At 39.1% G+C, this 17,100-nt stretch overlaps 1 long non-coding RNA gene across 3 annotated transcripts; it reads right to left on the reverse strand.

Annotated features, from left to right (window-relative positions):
• Nucleotides 1–3,527: 3,527 nt before the first annotated feature.
• LOC145626942 (uncharacterized) lies at nucleotides 3,528–6,428 on the reverse strand. Of its 3 annotated transcripts, XR_014111202.1 has the most exons (4): nucleotides 6,265–6,428; nucleotides 4,877–5,037; nucleotides 4,408–4,479; nucleotides 3,528–3,829 (listed from the first exon to the last, which is right to left on the reverse strand). It is a non-coding gene; the product is annotated as an uncharacterized LOC145626942 (long non-coding RNA). The 3 variants fall into 3 exon arrangements; XR_014111201.1 differs by lacking the exon at nucleotides 4,408–4,479 and having other exon boundaries at nucleotides 4,877–5,022; XR_014111200.1 differs by lacking the exon at nucleotides 4,408–4,479.
• Nucleotides 6,429–17,100: the final 10,672 nt, after the last annotated feature.

A 17,100-nucleotide genomic window follows, 5' to 3' on the forward strand; every position in this document is an offset into this window, starting at 1 on the left:
TAGCTCAAATTAATTAATTAAACAAAGTCCTTTAGTCATTATTTAGTTTATTTAGGCTTAATCACAAGTCAAACCAAACGGTTAGTTTAGTCACATAATAAGTATGCACAAGTAAGAGATGCACAAGTAGTCAAGTAGTCACAACATGATGCAATGAGTTTGCAACCTAACCATGGCTCTAGTTCTCCAAAGTTCGGGATATGGGTTAGTCAAAGAGGGTCCATGGTTAATATTTTGGATGCACCGCGCGGAAGCCTAACTGTGAAGGGTTGGCGCGAGTGGATGGGACACCGTGAGTTAAAAAAAACTCGCTTCCATGGTTTGGTGAATTCAACATTCTCGGATGTACCTTTTGTTACACAGAGCGTTCAATCGGGTAGATGGAGCATGAATTCCCAGAGGGTTATGTTCATATGTAGAACACATATGGGTTTCAGAAAAGTAAGAAAAACTCAATCAGGAAGTAGGATCGAGCAAACAGTGCAAAAAACTTGTCAAAATTAGAACGCATATTTCTGGCTCGGTATTGGAAGAACTTGGCGCCAGCAAACAGAGGCCGGTGCCACAATTTGGATTTAGCGCCTGGTGATAGAAGCTTTCGCCTGGCGCTAAATTCAAATAAGTGGCGCTAGACTTTGTTTCCTGACGCTAGTTCCTACATGCCTCAGCAGCTTTCTGTGCTCGATAAAATTTTCCAGTTTCGCGCAGCATTATTTCGGTCCTAGTTGTGAAAGATATTTCTTAAATTTCCTACGTGTATAAATCCTATGTTCTGACTCATTACGGATGGTCTTTCCAATGAGATCTTTTTTTATGCATATGACAATAATGTTAATCAAAATTACGCACATGAAATACTTAGAAATTTTCGAGTCTCATCCACTCATTCTATATCGTTGCCGAAATAAATTTCAGGAATTAAAATAGAAATCCTCCCTAGTGGAGTCGCCAAAAACAAGTAGGGAATATTTCAAGCATTACCCCAAATTCGAACCCCACTGTGATCATACACTAAAGTACGGTGGCGTCCAAAGGGAAGGAAGCTAGAGCATAAGAGTCGCCAACAAGTTTTAGGAACTTGTAAACCGTTCACGAGGTGAAGGTTACACCCCTTAACGATTCAAAAGATCGTCAACTCCAATAGGTCTGGAACCATGACTGGTAGTTCGGGGATGAAGGTACAAATCCAACATAAAAGTGAATGAACCTGCCATAATAATAGGCCTCTACTTTATTCTGATCGTATTAATGTGCGACTTTCTAACTAACATGCAATCAATAGGATTACCCTAAACCTGTTTATCTATGTTGGTTGAATATTAATGCACAAATAAATCTATTATTGGCGATAACTTGAATTATAATCAAATTAACCCTAAACAAGATTATTAATTATCTTATTAAGCGTGATTACAAGTACCAATTCCCTTTAAACATGCATAAAATGTGTGATCAAGCAATAACAATATAAAATCATCAAGCAACATAATAAATCATAATAACCATTATTAAAATAATCATGTTAAAGCATAATGTTAGCAAGATCCTAGGCATGATACTAACAAGATTAATAATAAACCCTAGCATGTCACTAAACAATAAAAATCAAAGCTTTAACCCTAACATGATACTAAAAGGAATATTAGGAAAGAAAATAGAAGGCATCGCAGAAATCACAATTATCATATTTGATATTATAACCTTTTCCCTAAACATGATTTCTATATCAAAATATCAATTAAAGCACTTACTTGGATGTCTTATATCTCTTTCTAATAACAAAATACACGCGTTAGTAACTTCAAGGAAAATAATAAAATCAAAGAATTAAATTAAATTATTGAAATAGAGATTTGGGACCAAACCCTCAGAAATTAAAACCTTTCACGTCTAGGGCGAAGGCAACTTCGAATTATGCTAGGTGTGTCTAGTGCTAATGTATGAGAATTGTGTTTGTAAAAAGCTAGGCTTTGAAAGAGAGAGAGAATCAAGAAATTCTTGATGAGAGTTGGCGATAATTGATAAGAATTGATGATTGAAAAAGGAGAGATGTGACCTCTATTTATAGAGAAAAAAGAGGGTCGAAAAATAAAGAATAGAATCCGAATTCGAATCGAAATAAAACTCGATGGACAACAACTTTTGCGGATTTTGTTTTTATCATATCTTTTGATCAAGAAGCTCAAATAAGGCATATAATATGTCGTTGAAAATATCTTGAAGTCTAATTTCCAACACAATTATAATCAGATTAAAATCTTTTGTAGATAAAAAGTTATGGCCGAAATAGTAGGACGGTATCAGTTTTGGATAGAGTTTTGTATTCATTCATATCTTTTTCGTTATAGCTCGGAATTAATATTATAATATATAATTGGAAAGATAATTTCAAGATCTATCCAACCATATAAAATTTTGATAAATATTATGGGGAACGAAAATAAAATCCGACTGTCTTTGAACATCTTTAAATTCAAATAGAATTAGGATTTAAGAAAAAGGAAAGTTTTTATTTAACTCAAATTCTTCAATCTTATCATTTCAAAAAGGATAATTAAGATCTTTTAAAAACTTATAGAAGCTTCTAATTAATCCTAATTATTTTAGGAATAGGATTAGACCTTTGGACCCTCCACATGATCATTGAGCCGTAGGTAAGATCCGGTTCGAGCCCATTTTAGTATTTTAGCCGTAACTTCCTTATTATTCATCGGAATTGGGCTTATATATATCGTTGTAAAGGTATTTTCAAGCCCCATCCAACTACACTATTATAATAAGCATCTAACATATAATTCATATATAAATAATCATGAATATGTATAGCATAAGCATTTTGATGCATATTGGCAACTAGCATAACCCCTTGAATTCTTCAAGTCTTCAAAAGGTCTTCTTTTACAACTTCATGGCTTTGTTTTCCAAGAACCTCAGTCTTCAAGACTTGCCCATAATTATGCAATACTAGTATCTACGATTAGGACTAATCTAAATATTAAGGTACAAAAATACTCAACGGTACGCAGACCGTATTTAGATTTACAAAAATACATCACGGATCGCAGTTCGTATCACTACTACAAAAAAGGCCTTAGAGAACTGTTATAATAGGCTTTATAGATAGTCTTAGGGGCGTTCTTCTGCTAAGCGATGTATAAAGTATAGAGAACGGGTCGTTTAAGCGATTTATACAATAACAAATAGAGAACGGTTGTTAGTCACAACCGTTCTCTTTTCCCTTCTTAAATTCGTACACTAAGGAAGGATTAAAGAACGGTTTAGGCCACTTAACCATTCTATATTGCATTGCAATAGAGAACGGTTAAGTTAGATAACAGTTCTTTAATGTTTTTTTTTTAAAAAAAAAAAATTCGGCCATAATTATTCGAATTACCCTTGTACGTATTTTATATTGTAAGAAAAAATCCACATTTCCTATCTAAAATAAATCCATGATCCTGTATACGTGCAATATAAATTTCTGTATAATAAAATTAACAACAATATTTCCAGATACGATGAAAGCCATCAAAATATACTTCATATATATAATTTAATTTATCCAACCACAATTAAATTGAATCATTCATACAAAATTTGTTCTATACAAACAAATACGTGAGTTAAATATCAAAACACCTTCCTAGTTAATGTTGATTTAAAAAAAAAAAATTATGCTTAGATATACCAATACCATATTGAGCTACCATTCACATCAATCATCGTCATCGTCATTTGGTTTATGGTATCCGGTAACATATGAAATCCACCTTTCCCTAAGCTCATCGATCATTTGTTGAGAATATGTATGAAGAACTTGCTTAAAATACTACAAAAAATGTAAAATACATACATATTAGTTAATAATATACAATAAATTCATCTAATAATATACAAACAAGCACAGCAATCCTTCACTCTGTGAGTCAGAACATCAGATAAAACTGGTGAGTTTGAACATCAGATTAAAACTAGTAAGAAGATCACTTAACCAACTCTGAATCTTAGCCCATCCTTATTTTCCAAATGGAAATTAGCTAGAAGGGGAAATATTGAACACACACACATGTATAGTTATTTTGGTTTTGAGCTTTTATCAAACCCGATAAGTTGTATCACTGCCATGCCTAGCTCTGTCAACTAATCTTCCTTGTGCAATTCATTAAAAGGTTTCCTATGGCTTAATTGTTATCACAGATCTTTCTATGATAGGATTGGGTCTTGGAGGTAAACATGCCAACCTATAGAGAATCTAGATGAAGAGCAGTACCCCCATTAAGATAATCTGCTATGTGAATCTACATCTCAAATAACTATAGAGAATTAATTAACTTGCATACACCCACTCCTAAAAGTAGTTAATTATGTTTTAGTTCCCAAAACCTAAAGCAGAAGAAGTGAACCTACATTGGCTTTGAAAAGAACCAGAGTCTGTACAACCTCCCAATGACCATGCTGACATGCTTGCATCAGAGCAGTCTGTACATCAAATCGTATTTTCTTTTCAGCACAGAAGATTGAATAGCTAATCTAACATGAATAAATGTGCATTGTAAAAACTATATACTGCCATTTATCAAGTTTTAACATAATGAAAAGAATGATAACAAGGATTCTTTCCTACATAACTAGCATGTAGGATCCTCACAAGCAAGTTGAAATGATATTCCATACAATCTATCGACTATTGAGAATTACAACTGATTAAAGAGTATGATAATAATCATAGATAACAGGATAATTCCTAAGATTGATATCAACACCAGTCTCGAGCAAAAGAGTAACAATCTAAGCATCAAATCAATTAAAGTCTCAAACACTTGCATATTTAAAAAGCACACAAGAATTTTACAAATCCTAAGAGGCAATCTATTACCTCATGGTGGCCCTGAGCTGCAAAGTAATACAAAGGGGAGTTCCTAACACCAAAAGTCGAATGCCTCACAAGACGAGGATTGTACTCCAACAACGCTTTGGCTTCCTGTAAATCACCATCTCTAGCAGCCGAAACCAGGAGTTCTCCTGAGGTAGAGAAGCCTATAGAATTCTCAAAAACGCTTAAGAACTTCATCAATTTTAGGGAGTCTAATTTGATCGGAGAAGGTGGCTTTGGGAAGGTTTATAAGGGTCGTTTGGATAATGGACATGTAAATTACCTTTCCATATTAAAATTTCTTACACCAGGTTCAAGCATTTCGAATTCAGCCTTTGTTCATAGGCTTATATGTGCTTAATCTTATGATGTGATCATGTGTTGTTACAAATAAATTGAATTACAAATAAATTGTTACAAATAATTTGATCATGTAGTTGCTGTCTACTGATATTGAATTACAAATAAATTGTTACAAATTGAGAAAGAAGTTAGCTTATTTCGATCTTTTAATTATAAATGATTTCTTTTCAATTAGGATCCTTTGAAGTTGTTAATGACATGAAAAGAATGAGGAAAAGCTATGAAGTCTTAACTATATGTGCAAAATTCTGATAATCTGAACTGATACCTAACAGAACCAACTTTTTCGTATGTTTAGTGTTATTTTTATTGTTGATTTTCTTATTGAAGATTATAAGTTCAAATATAATTCATTGTGCAGTGATAAAAAGAACAAGTTTTATAAAAAAAAATAAACTGTTTCAATAATTGTACATTATTTTGTACATAACCCTGAAGCAGAGCAGCCTAAAGAATTCCCAACAATGCTTAAGAACCACCAATTCCTCCTCCTCGTTCACCTTAGGTTGCTAACAACAATAACTATTGTTGTTATTCTTGTTCTACATCATTAAAATATCCCGGAATCCCAGAATTTGGATAACATAAACAAAGAACAAGTAAGTAATTCTGCCTCCTTATTTTCTACAAGCAACTAACAACTCACCAACGAACTGTTTTTTGATTCCATTCCAAGGGGATTTTGAACTTAGGGTTCTAAATTGAACGTAGGTAAGATTAATTTGGCTAAAATTATTTTGATTACTATTGAAATAAATGTAAATTCGACAAAATTAAGGGTAATTTGATTGAACTTACTGCCATTCAACTGAAATATTTGCATACAAACAATCGATTGAATTTAACCCTAAAACTAGAACTTTGAAGTTTTTTTCAATCACCTAAAATTCAAATTGCATATTAATTTAAAAGATGAAAACTATGAATTTAATTATGTTTCCTTCATATTTCGAATGATTCATGCGGTTCGATTGGCAAGTAATCAAAATTCAATTAAATTACTCTATAACAAGAAGATTCGAACCTACCTCAGCAGAGTGGTGCGATGCTCAGAATTTGTGCGGCGGTGGATTGGTGGTGCAGCGCTGGAGCGGTGGTACGGCGACGCGGCGAACAGTCAGTGGCTGAAGGTTATACTATGGAGGTTTCACGAAGCAATAAACAATACACGCAGTACTTTACATTTTTTTAAGGTATTAGTTAAAGTGAAAGTGAAAATGAACGTGAAAGTGAAATAGGGTTCAATATTCCTTTTAGCCGCCTTTAATTAATTTGGGCAAATTATTACTCCGTATATTTTTTCCTCCTAATAACTTTTTTAAAAAAAACAATTAATTAATACAATACAAAACGGTTGTCAAGATGACCATTCTATATCATCTATAATAATTAATTATTTTTTAAAATTATTTAGGTAAAAAGAAATAGACAACGGTTAACTATGTTAACTTTTACATATGTATTTACATACAGAACGCCTCTTATATAAATACGTTCTATATTCTTCTGGAGAACGCCTATCTTTGGTAACCGTTCTATATTTTGCGATCTCTAATCTAGTTTTTGGTGTAGTGTATTTTCTATCCTAATTGGGCCCCACTAGTTGCCATTTTATAAACCTGTGAGAGAATATACATTCCATTAATCCATTCACTATTTGTGAATGGCCCATGCATTTTACAACGATAGACAAGTAACAATGCATAAACACGAGATAACTAGTAACTAATCTTGGTGGTTAATCCAATTAACACGCCTAATTAATACTAGTCAAAGTTGTTTATACTGATTATGTAAATAAGCGCAATTAATATTTGAAGCTCCCACTAAATTCTGCATCCATCTTAATTAATCCAATTAATTAAGCTGGTAAAACCCAATTATTTGCCAAAATAAAATTTGTAATGCCACTCATTAAAATCAAGGACTAGCATCTAAAATTTATTAAAATAATTAAAACCAAATTAGATTAATAAAATATTTTAAATGGAAAAATGAGCAAAATTTTACATAGTCCAAATATCCAAGTGCCTAACACTAAGACTTGGAGTGCTCACAACTCGCACAACCGAATGATGCTCAAGGAACGTGGGAGTGGGTCACGATGTCACTAGGCATTACACCGCCCACATCAGCAAAGTTTCACACACCAATTCGTGGCCCATTATGGCCATGTTGCATGAGATCATTGCACCACATTTCTTCACAAGTAATGTCTACGCATATTCCCCTTAATGATGTACAGAGCTATGCACAAAAACAACCCTATAAAAAGCTCAAATGCAAGCACCCTAGGTGGCTTAGCCACAGCAAGCCACCAGGCTGCCATGGTGCGCCAAGGGCTGCACGTGCAGCAGCCACCACGCGCATGTGCACCACTATGAGGCGCCTAGCAGCCTCGGCAGCCTCATGTGGGTTGCGTGAGCAACCAGGCTGGGCGAGAGCATGCTTGGGGCTCTTAGGCCTAGATTTGGTGCTCATGCTTGGGGAAAAATCTCGACTTTGTGTGACATTTTTAATCAATTATTAAATTAATTTTAGAATCAATTAATTTTGAGGAAAAATGAAAATTATAACGAGTCCAACTTAAATAAATTCATCCAAGTGCATAAAACCAAAATTATTCCAAGAACCATTCTTTAAAAAAATTGGTTTAACTTGGTGCAACAAAAATAAGAAGGAAATTGCTCACTATTAATTTAATTAATTTAAATTAATCTTGAGTTTTTGACAAAATAAAAGGGAGTTGGAAAAATGAACATAAGTTCAATAAAGATTACAACTTTAATACTTGTGAATCCTTGAAAAATTATATCTTCCAATACGAAGATAAACAAATTTCTATCACAAGTTTCAAACTTTGTGATTCCAATCAACTAAAAAATTATTAAATCAACAAAGTTCAACAAAAATTCAAGGAATTTAGTAACTAAAAGTTTTAATCACTTAATATAATTAAAGATTGAATCTTTAGAACTTAGAAGCCTCAAAGAACCACAATTCACACTTAATGTAATTAATTTGCAATTATGTGAAAAATAAAACCAAGATTTCAAACACAAATTACCACCAAGTAATCATGCCTAAACAGGTTTAAAATTGCATATAAAATATGTATTGAACCAATTACATAACCACCATAAATATGTAATTAATTTTCATGGTTAGAATGACCTAAAATTTTTCGTAAAAACGAAAAACCTCTCGAAAAGTGCATTTCTTGTCGTTTTTTGGCTAAAAATCGAACCCTTTCCAGAACGCCTTTTCCACCCAAAATTCACTTTTATGGGTCGAAATTTTGGTTTGGGAGCTAAAGTCAGCTCTAATACGAGGTTAAAATGGATAAAACGAGCTACTAATCAAATTAGCAACTTAAAACCAGAAAATTAAGCCATAAAAATACCTTGAAAAATATTATGATTTTAAAATAAACGAATCTGGCTCTGATGCCACTGTTGGGGTTTGGTGAGTCCGACTCACCGCAGAAACAAACCTAAAAACAAGACCGCACTCGCAATAAATAAGACCATTAACATGATTAAATTAATCACAAGATTAAGATAAAACGATTACCTTTTGGAGCGTGCTTCGCTCGATCGAATGGGCTCTTAGTTTAAAGCTAGCTCTGAAAACACGAAGCCTCGAACGTTGATCCACCCGTACCAACGAATACTGACAAGGTCCAATGTCTTGGGGTTAGCAAGACCCAAACAATAAAACCTGAGTAATTGAGATCAAAGGCTTTCCTAATATGTGATACCTTTTCCAACTCTTAAGTTCAAGGGTTTTCACTTACTTGTGATGCCCTTTACAACTCTTACTCAAGCATCATTTCCAATGCCCTTACCTGGGTATTTATAGGAAATGATGAGAGTATGATTGTCTCTCCCACCAATGTGAGATAAAGGGATTTTCACATTTTATTTTAAAAGCAAAATAAAATTATTGAAGCAAGCTAGTAATAAATCAACAAGTGTCAACTATTCATGAGAGAGCAAGTGAGGACCACTTGGAATGAGGGGGGACCAAAATTTCTCCCCACTCTCTTCCTCTCCATGTGCTACATGTCCTCCCTAAGCTCCCACTTGCTCCTCCTTGTCACGGCCAAGCTACCCGCGCCATAGCCCAGCTACCCGCACTTAGAGATGCGGGCTGCTGCTTATTGCTAGCAAGCCACACACTATGAGTGCGGGGCTGCTGCTGCACGCTGTTAGCATGCCGCGCACTCTGAGTGCGGGCTGCTGCAGCTTGCTGCCCCTGGACGTCGTGGCTGCTAGCAATGGTGCGCTAGCACGCACCAGCTAACCCTTGGCTTAGCTTGGTGCGCATGCTAGCCACCATGCTTGTGCATTATACCCCTAGCACTCGGATTGCTCGGGGCACTCAGATGCTAGGGGTATTTCGGGAATTATGTTGATTTATTACTATTTGCACGTCTCATCTTTTATTATTTCCGACTCAACTTCCGACGCTCGGTTTCGACGCTCTAAGCTCGAATTTTCAACGTTTAAATAAATATTATTCGGTCGACTCATTAATTCCTTCCGAATTAATTTATCGCTTCGGTTCGTTGACTGCTTGGGTGTGACCTGAAGGGTTCAGTTAAGATTAAGCTATAATATAAATTATGCATTAATATTACCGATCGAAAGCGGCCTCCACCCAGGTATTCTGATCACTTGACCTTACTGAATATATTAGCTTTCTAATAATTCTAAACCCACTATCAGAATAATACACTTGTTCGAAGGACACTATTCCTTTCAGTTCGAGTCCCAATGATTGACGGCAGCATGGAGAAAATCAAAGTTTATACCTAGTTGCATATAATTCAATAGAGGGTCAAGGTGGTATATTTTGAAGGATAGTTTATCCTTAACTGAAAGGGAAGTGACCCATTGCTTCAACCGTTGTTCAAAGGTTTTTGCCATTGCTCAATGTAAAAATAAAAGGAGAGGGGAAGAATTTAGAGAGATTAGTTCTTTTTTAATTCTTTATAACATTACTAAGCGAATGAATGTGAGATGATCAAAAGCCTACACGAAACCACGCTTAAATAGACTTAAGAGGGGAAAATTTTCGACATTTTTCGCTTTAAGGAAAGTTCACCCGCAGGTGGCGGGCACAACTCAGGAGTTGCGCGCGCCAGCCACGCGCAACCAATTTACATGCGCGCGATAGACGCGCTCAAGCCTTTCAGTTGCGTGCGCCTGGTCTGTCGCGATATGTCGTTTTGATTTATTTCCGTATTTTGAACTCTATAATAACGGAATATTGAAGAAATCTTATGAATAATCATACGCTTAAATTTTGTTAACTTTTGTGTCCTTTTTAATATTTTATTTTATTTTTCTTTTATTTTCTTTTTTTTTCGTTTTTCCTTTTTCCTTCTGTCTTTTTTCTTTTTCTTTTTTTTTCTTTTTTCACTTTCCTTTTTCGTGTCCTCTTTTTTTTCCTTGTTCCTCTTGTTATTTTTTCGAGGGGGGTAAGTCAGGAACCCTTTCTCTCCCTCGGGAATTTTTTTTCTTAAAAAAAAAACCATGGAAAAAAGAAAAATAATGACATATAAAATATGTGTCGTATGTACAAAATATATATACAAAAAAAATATATGTACATGTGTTTCCAAGAAAAAAGAGTATAAATACAAAGGAAGTCAGGATGCTCGGCGACTTCCAGACGGTTGTTGTACATCTTCCAAAATCCAAACAAAGATTAATACACAAAACTATGTAATAACTTTGATAAAAGAAAAATAAATAAACTTACCGCGACCATTCGATGATCACAACATGATAAAGCCACGAGGACTCTCCGATAAGCAGCTCGGAAAGCACGTATAGTCCTCACTATGCCGTTCACGGTCTCTCGCGGTACCTGTTCAAAATACAAGGATAGTTAACAGAAAAACGTATATGAAAAAAATAATATAAACAAATACATATATGAAATAAACATACCGACTCAACCTTCTAAGGAATATACGGTATGTCCTCCTCCTCCTCCCCTGCTAGGAGAATCTAGCAAATTACCGATCCAAAAGCATCGGTATTTGTGACCTCCGCCGTGGCAGGCACCCAACCACCCAGCTCGACTAGCTGAAAACATAATAAGAGAGTCAGGGTTCTAAAAATAAAGAAAAATATAAAAACATATGGTAAAATACTAACCGAAAAAAAAGCTGGGAAAGGAGTCAGCCTGGATGCGATGAAAGCCTGGTAAGATGCATCCGACAGCATTAGCTGCTCCGTTGGATAACCGAGGATCGCCTGAGCTTGATCCTTGGTAGATAGCAAGTCCGGACGCAACATCCGGATCGGAGGATCCGCATGAACCATAGGCCCTTCGGACAAAGACTGCCAAAGAACACGCTCGCCTAAAAACCAAGCGTCTGTCCTCTAGAGGATCCTCTGGAGAAACTCGCCGACTGAAGTGGCTCGTCTCTTCTTAATCGTTACCAGTCGATAGCTAATAAGTAAACGAGTAGCCCCGAGCATCTTGGGGGCTAAGAAAGGAAGGTATGAATATCCCCAAGCCTATAAAAAAGCAAAAATGATAAGATAAAGAAAACAAAAAGGGCGATTAAAAAAAAGGATAAGTACACACCTCAAGGATACGACCATTCCATGAAAGGGAGATCCGAGGCAACTCAGTAGCTTCCACGAAATCAATCACCCGGGTCGCCTTGTCCATAGCTGTAAGCATACGGGCATACGACACCTCCGCCCAACTCAAGTTACCTCCTGCCCCAAATAACTGAGGCAGATAAGTAACCCAATGGCGAAACGCTCTCCCCGATCACTCAAGATAGTGATGAAAAGAACGTGAGCAATGTATATCCGAGCCAGCTGCTCGAGTGTACACTACCTATCAACCTTGATAGCCGACAACTCATCAGTAAGAACCAATTATAAACAAGACTGCGCATACATGTGAACTGCCGCCGCAAGATGATCCCCCACGAGGTCACGCAGTCTCTCGTTTGACCCCTTAACGACCTCCATAACCACGGGCTCACCTCCAAAAGGAAAACCCATAATCATAGAGAAATCATAAGGGGTAGCCATCATCTCTCCCTATGGAAAGTTAAAAGTGTTGGTGGAATCCCACCAAAACTCTAACAAACCACGAAGGAAAGCCGACAACGCAGGCTGACTCGATAAATCCCAAAGAGCCGCCAGCTGGGAGTTGATCCTTGAAAGCTCCATAACCTCCTTTTCCACGTTGGGAAAACTCTCGAAACTGCCTCATAGATCAGCAGAGCCGTATAAGCGCATGCTAGGCTCACTCTAAAAAAAGGAAAGGCACAAAAGAGAGTAAAAAAAACTTGTTTTAAAGAAAAAAATAAAAAACACGGGGGCGCAAAAGACTCACGATGCCGCGCCAACCCCTGATCGATACTATTTCGTGGTTTTTTGGGTCCCTTGGGAGAGTTATAGCTCAAGACTGGATTCACAAGGTCGCCTGTACCTGCAAAACAAACGGACCGCCGGAAGGTCGGTGGTCCGCCTTCGAAGATTAAATTAGTATAGGGTTCGGACTAAAACGTGCAAAAATTGAGGTATCTGCTCAAATTCAAAGCTCAGGCGATGTCTGTTCTTTAGGAACGACAGCTCGGTATTAATTACGGTAATTTTTGCAAAATTGTTTGATTCTCCCATAAATGTGGGAGTTGTCCCTATTTATAGGGTCTTTTGGGTAAGTGTGCCCTCCCTAGGGTTGATGACCTAGGGATTAGGGCATGCTGCAAAACGGCGTCTCAAAGTTTGGGCCTTTGAAGGCCGCCATTTCAGAAGCAATATTTGAGTGACACGTGTTGCTCTCTTATTGGTCCACTTTGGATCATTAAATACACCAAATCAAGGGTGGTATCTGCCTGACACGTGTCACCATCTGGAATTTCCAAGGTGGTGCCCCTTCCAGTGACACATGTTTGGCTCCGATTAGGCCACTTAGCCGGGTATAAAATACCCAAAACATTTGCCCCTCACAGGAGTCACGTACGTGGCACATGACGCCTGTGACAGGTGTCGGGCTCTAATTGGCCGAATTATTACTTTTTAGTGTTGGGGAATCTAGGGTTTTAACCTCAGGTTTTCACCCCCTCTATAAATCGGAGGTTGACTTCTCCCTGGATTCACACTTACATGAATCTTTAAGAGAATCTTGAATCTTCTAACTTTCAAAGACTTTGACTTTCCAGAGCATCCGATAGTCGGCCCCCTTAGTTCGCCTACTCAAAAGACGCCCAAGACCAATGACTCTCGTTACCTTCTTCTAAGGTAACCGCTTGATCTCTTTTTTACTTATTTCTTTGCATTTTTCTTTTATCAAAAATGGTTTCCCAAACGCACCCGGCACGGCCTAGGTTAGCAATTAGCCGGTCACCAGGGGACAGCTGAATCTAAAACTAGGAGTGTCGAATGCTCGTTCGAGAACTTTCCTTTAAGTACATCTCCAAATCCGAAAGTGTCTATGCCTCTACAGGACACGATGGCTAGAACAAAGCAAACAACAAGGAGATATAGGACGGATGGTTCTTGGTACCATTCGGACAGTGAGACTGTCAATTCTGACGGCTCCATTAGGGTGCTTGTCTTTTAAATAAGTAGAGACCCGCCTAGCACCGTCAGCACTCCAAATGACTCATTTTTGGAGGAGTGTGACGAGGAATTTGAGAACCCTGGGCCGAGTGGATCAATGCCGGATAATGAGCTGTGGGAGGACACTGCTGGCACCAGCCGAAAGTCCCCCAGCTCCGAAGAGAACTCTGATGATGACTCTGCGTCATCATCTTCCAACTGCGTCCCCCTTGACTTGGAGGAGGCGCAGTCGAACCTTAAAGCTGCCAGAGAGTCCCTCTCCGTTAAGAAGGGGGAGGGCTGGGAGGAGCCGTCTGTTTCCAGGCGGCATGAACGTGCGCCTTACTATCTGCACGTCCCCGATGGCCGGCGGAAGATTATGAAGGATGATCTTCCCAAGTTCCTTTCTGACAATGTCATGGGGCATGGTTTTCTTCTGTCCGTGCTGCATGCTATTGAAACGGTCACCTGGCCTGAGATGGCCGTCTATGGTGACCAGTGCTTCGGCTGCTACAAAGCAGCCATCCAGGTAGGACTTCGCTTTCCTCTCCATCCGGCTGTGGAGAGGATCTTGGACGGATACCAGCTGGGTATCTGGCAACTAGCCCCCAACTCTTGGGTCAATATTTTGGGCTACGTTGCCGCCTGCGAAATGCTGGAGGTGGATCCCAGCTTTGAGGCGTTTGCTCACATGTATTATCTTAGCAGGATGCCCAATCCAAGCGGGATTGGCTGGTTCACGTTGACCAGCCACACCTGGTACATGATGACGCTGGGGAAAGAGAACAAGTGGAAGGACTGGAGGACCAAATTTTACATGGTCTCTTTCCTAGACGCCTAAAGAAACAGGGGGTACAACCGCTTGATCTAGTATCCATGCCTCTTGGCTGGGAAAAAGGCCCTTCGCCTGTTCCCAGGCGGGCACAAGAGGAGATCTTTGACCATGGCCTCTTTACTGTGGCCTTCCAGATGAACAATGAGACATGGGTTAAGAAAGTCACCCCCCAAAGCTATATTCCCAGATTCGAGTGGCTCTCGGACGAGACGTACTTGGCCGCTTGCGGCCTTAGTACTGAGATGCCGAGAGGTAGATAGCTGCATGATTTTTATTAACTTTGCTTGCTTTTGTTTACTTGTTTCTTTGCTAACTCTTTGTTGTTTGTTGCAGACAAGGTAATGGCCCAGCTCCCTGCTCACAAAAAACTAGCCCTCTCATCCGCCTTCTACTACTCTAACCTGAAGCAGGCGGCACTCTTAGGTAACGAGCTTGCAAAGTTTTCTCTTAGTGAAATGCTTAGCATATTCCGTTTCTCATACTTAGAATTATTTTCAGAGTGGCTCGTCAAAGCCTGCCCCCTCTTCTCAGCCGGACCCCAAGTTGCGCAAGCAGTCGACTAGCGACGTTTCCTAAGCCGAAGGAAACACGTCGCCACCAAGCCTGCCAAGAAGGGAACGGGCGCCTCCTCCCCTACTCGAACTCCTACAAAGCCGGACACTCAACAACGAGTGTCGAAGAGTGGAAAACAGCCATTCACTACTGCTGGCGGCAGCGAAGCCGCAGGGGGAGAAGGACGTAAGTCATCCGACCATTCGACCATGCGCTTCATGAAATGTCACCTTGCTTAAAGTCTTGACTTAGCTATATTTGTATTGATAGATCCCCCAGTGAGGCCAATTGTCCTTCAGATGGCTAGATGGATGCTCACGACACTCGATCCTGAGGACAAGGTGGTCGTCAGAGGGGTCGGCACCCTAGACCTGGATGACATTCTAGCGCTTCTTTGCGAAGTACAATTTCTTATAACTTGGTTAATATACATATTCTTGTCGAATGGTTTCTGACGAGTTGCTTGGGTTTGGACGTCTGCAGGTTATGCTGCGCATGAGCGGTCTCAAAGGGCCCCTCAATGAGAAGACCAGGGAGGTAAAGGCAGCGAATGCTTGGGCCGCCTGTACTCTAGACAAAGCTCAATTTGAGAGTGCTCAAAATGTGATTCCGACACTTGATATGTTGTATTCCCAGGCGTCTGCCAACCTGCAAGGTCAGCAGAACTTGGACGCGGCCAAGCAGGGAGTGAGGGAGCTCCAGGACCAGGTCAAGGGCCTTGAAGAGAAGCTAGACACTCTCAAGGAGGCGGATTCCTAGGCGGCTAGCCTTGGGGAGACAGTCAAAAGACTCCGAGGGCGGCTGAGCAACTAAGAGACCCAACTCTTAACCAAGTATAGGTCCTTAATGGAGGAGGAGAAACAAGCCCTGGTCAAACAAATGATGGACGATAACGAAGTCATCATGCGTGCGGCCTGGGCGACTGCTCAGCCGTTTGTCGATTATCTAACCTGGAAGGTCCAGTTTGATAAGGTAAATGACGAGTTCAATATCCGGCTCCTTAGGGAGGCTCAGGAGGCGGCCGAGAAGGAGGCGGCTGCCAAGAATGCCTCTGAGGAGTCCAGCTCGTCTGGTGGCTCGTCGTCTGGGGATGAGGAGGATGATTAGGAGGGAGATGAGGAACCAAAGGAGCATGCGCCAGAGGACAAGACGGATGCCAATGCTGAGAAGCTCCCCTGATCTTTAAGCCTTAAGTTTGTTATTTCTGCGGCCAAATGGCAATTTACTCTGCTTTTTTGGTCTGTGTGCCGAGTAAATATGTATCTTTACCGACCAGGGGGTCGGGTGATTTGACAATTCCTGGCTTGGCCAGTTAAAAGCCACAATCGTCAATTTTGACGGTTGTTAATTTTTATGAATCATCCAGTCGTTTGACCGGTTTTATTTATATTGGTGTTCTATGCTTTTAAAAAATTTTCAAAGCTTTCAATTTTTGCATAGAATTTTAGCTAAGTATTTTAGCCTGTATAGTATGCGAATATTCTTGCCCCTGGCCGGATGTCGCTTGGTTTCGGTTGAGTGGATTGATTGACTTAGAAATTTTTATACTTTGAATAGTATGAATGGTTTTTGAGTCAATCAATCACTATGGTGATTTCCCCAAACCAAGCGGCATAAGGCTAAATAGAGCAGTATTCATCCGGCCAAAAGCCGTCCGTAATATGGTAAAATTGCTAAGTCTTTTAACTTAACATTTTAATTAAGAACATATTGATCCGCCTGCCTTGCCCCATAAGAAAAACAAGTGGTATGATAGCCTCTAATTCTTAAACAGTAGCCATCACCCGTCTGCATTTGAACAGGCGGACAACTTGGTGCTTTTCAGATTTCAGGTTAGATTAAATCAAACGACTGCGACCGCTGCCTTAGCGCAATCGGTAGGTTCGTTTGTTGTT

The sequence above is a fragment of the Chenopodium album genome, chromosome 4, assembly GCF_948465745.1.
Source record: "Chenopodium album chromosome 4, dcCheAlbu1.1, whole genome shotgun sequence".
In the NCBI taxonomy this organism is placed as follows: domain Eukaryota; kingdom Viridiplantae; phylum Streptophyta; class Magnoliopsida; order Caryophyllales; family Amaranthaceae; genus Chenopodium; species Chenopodium album.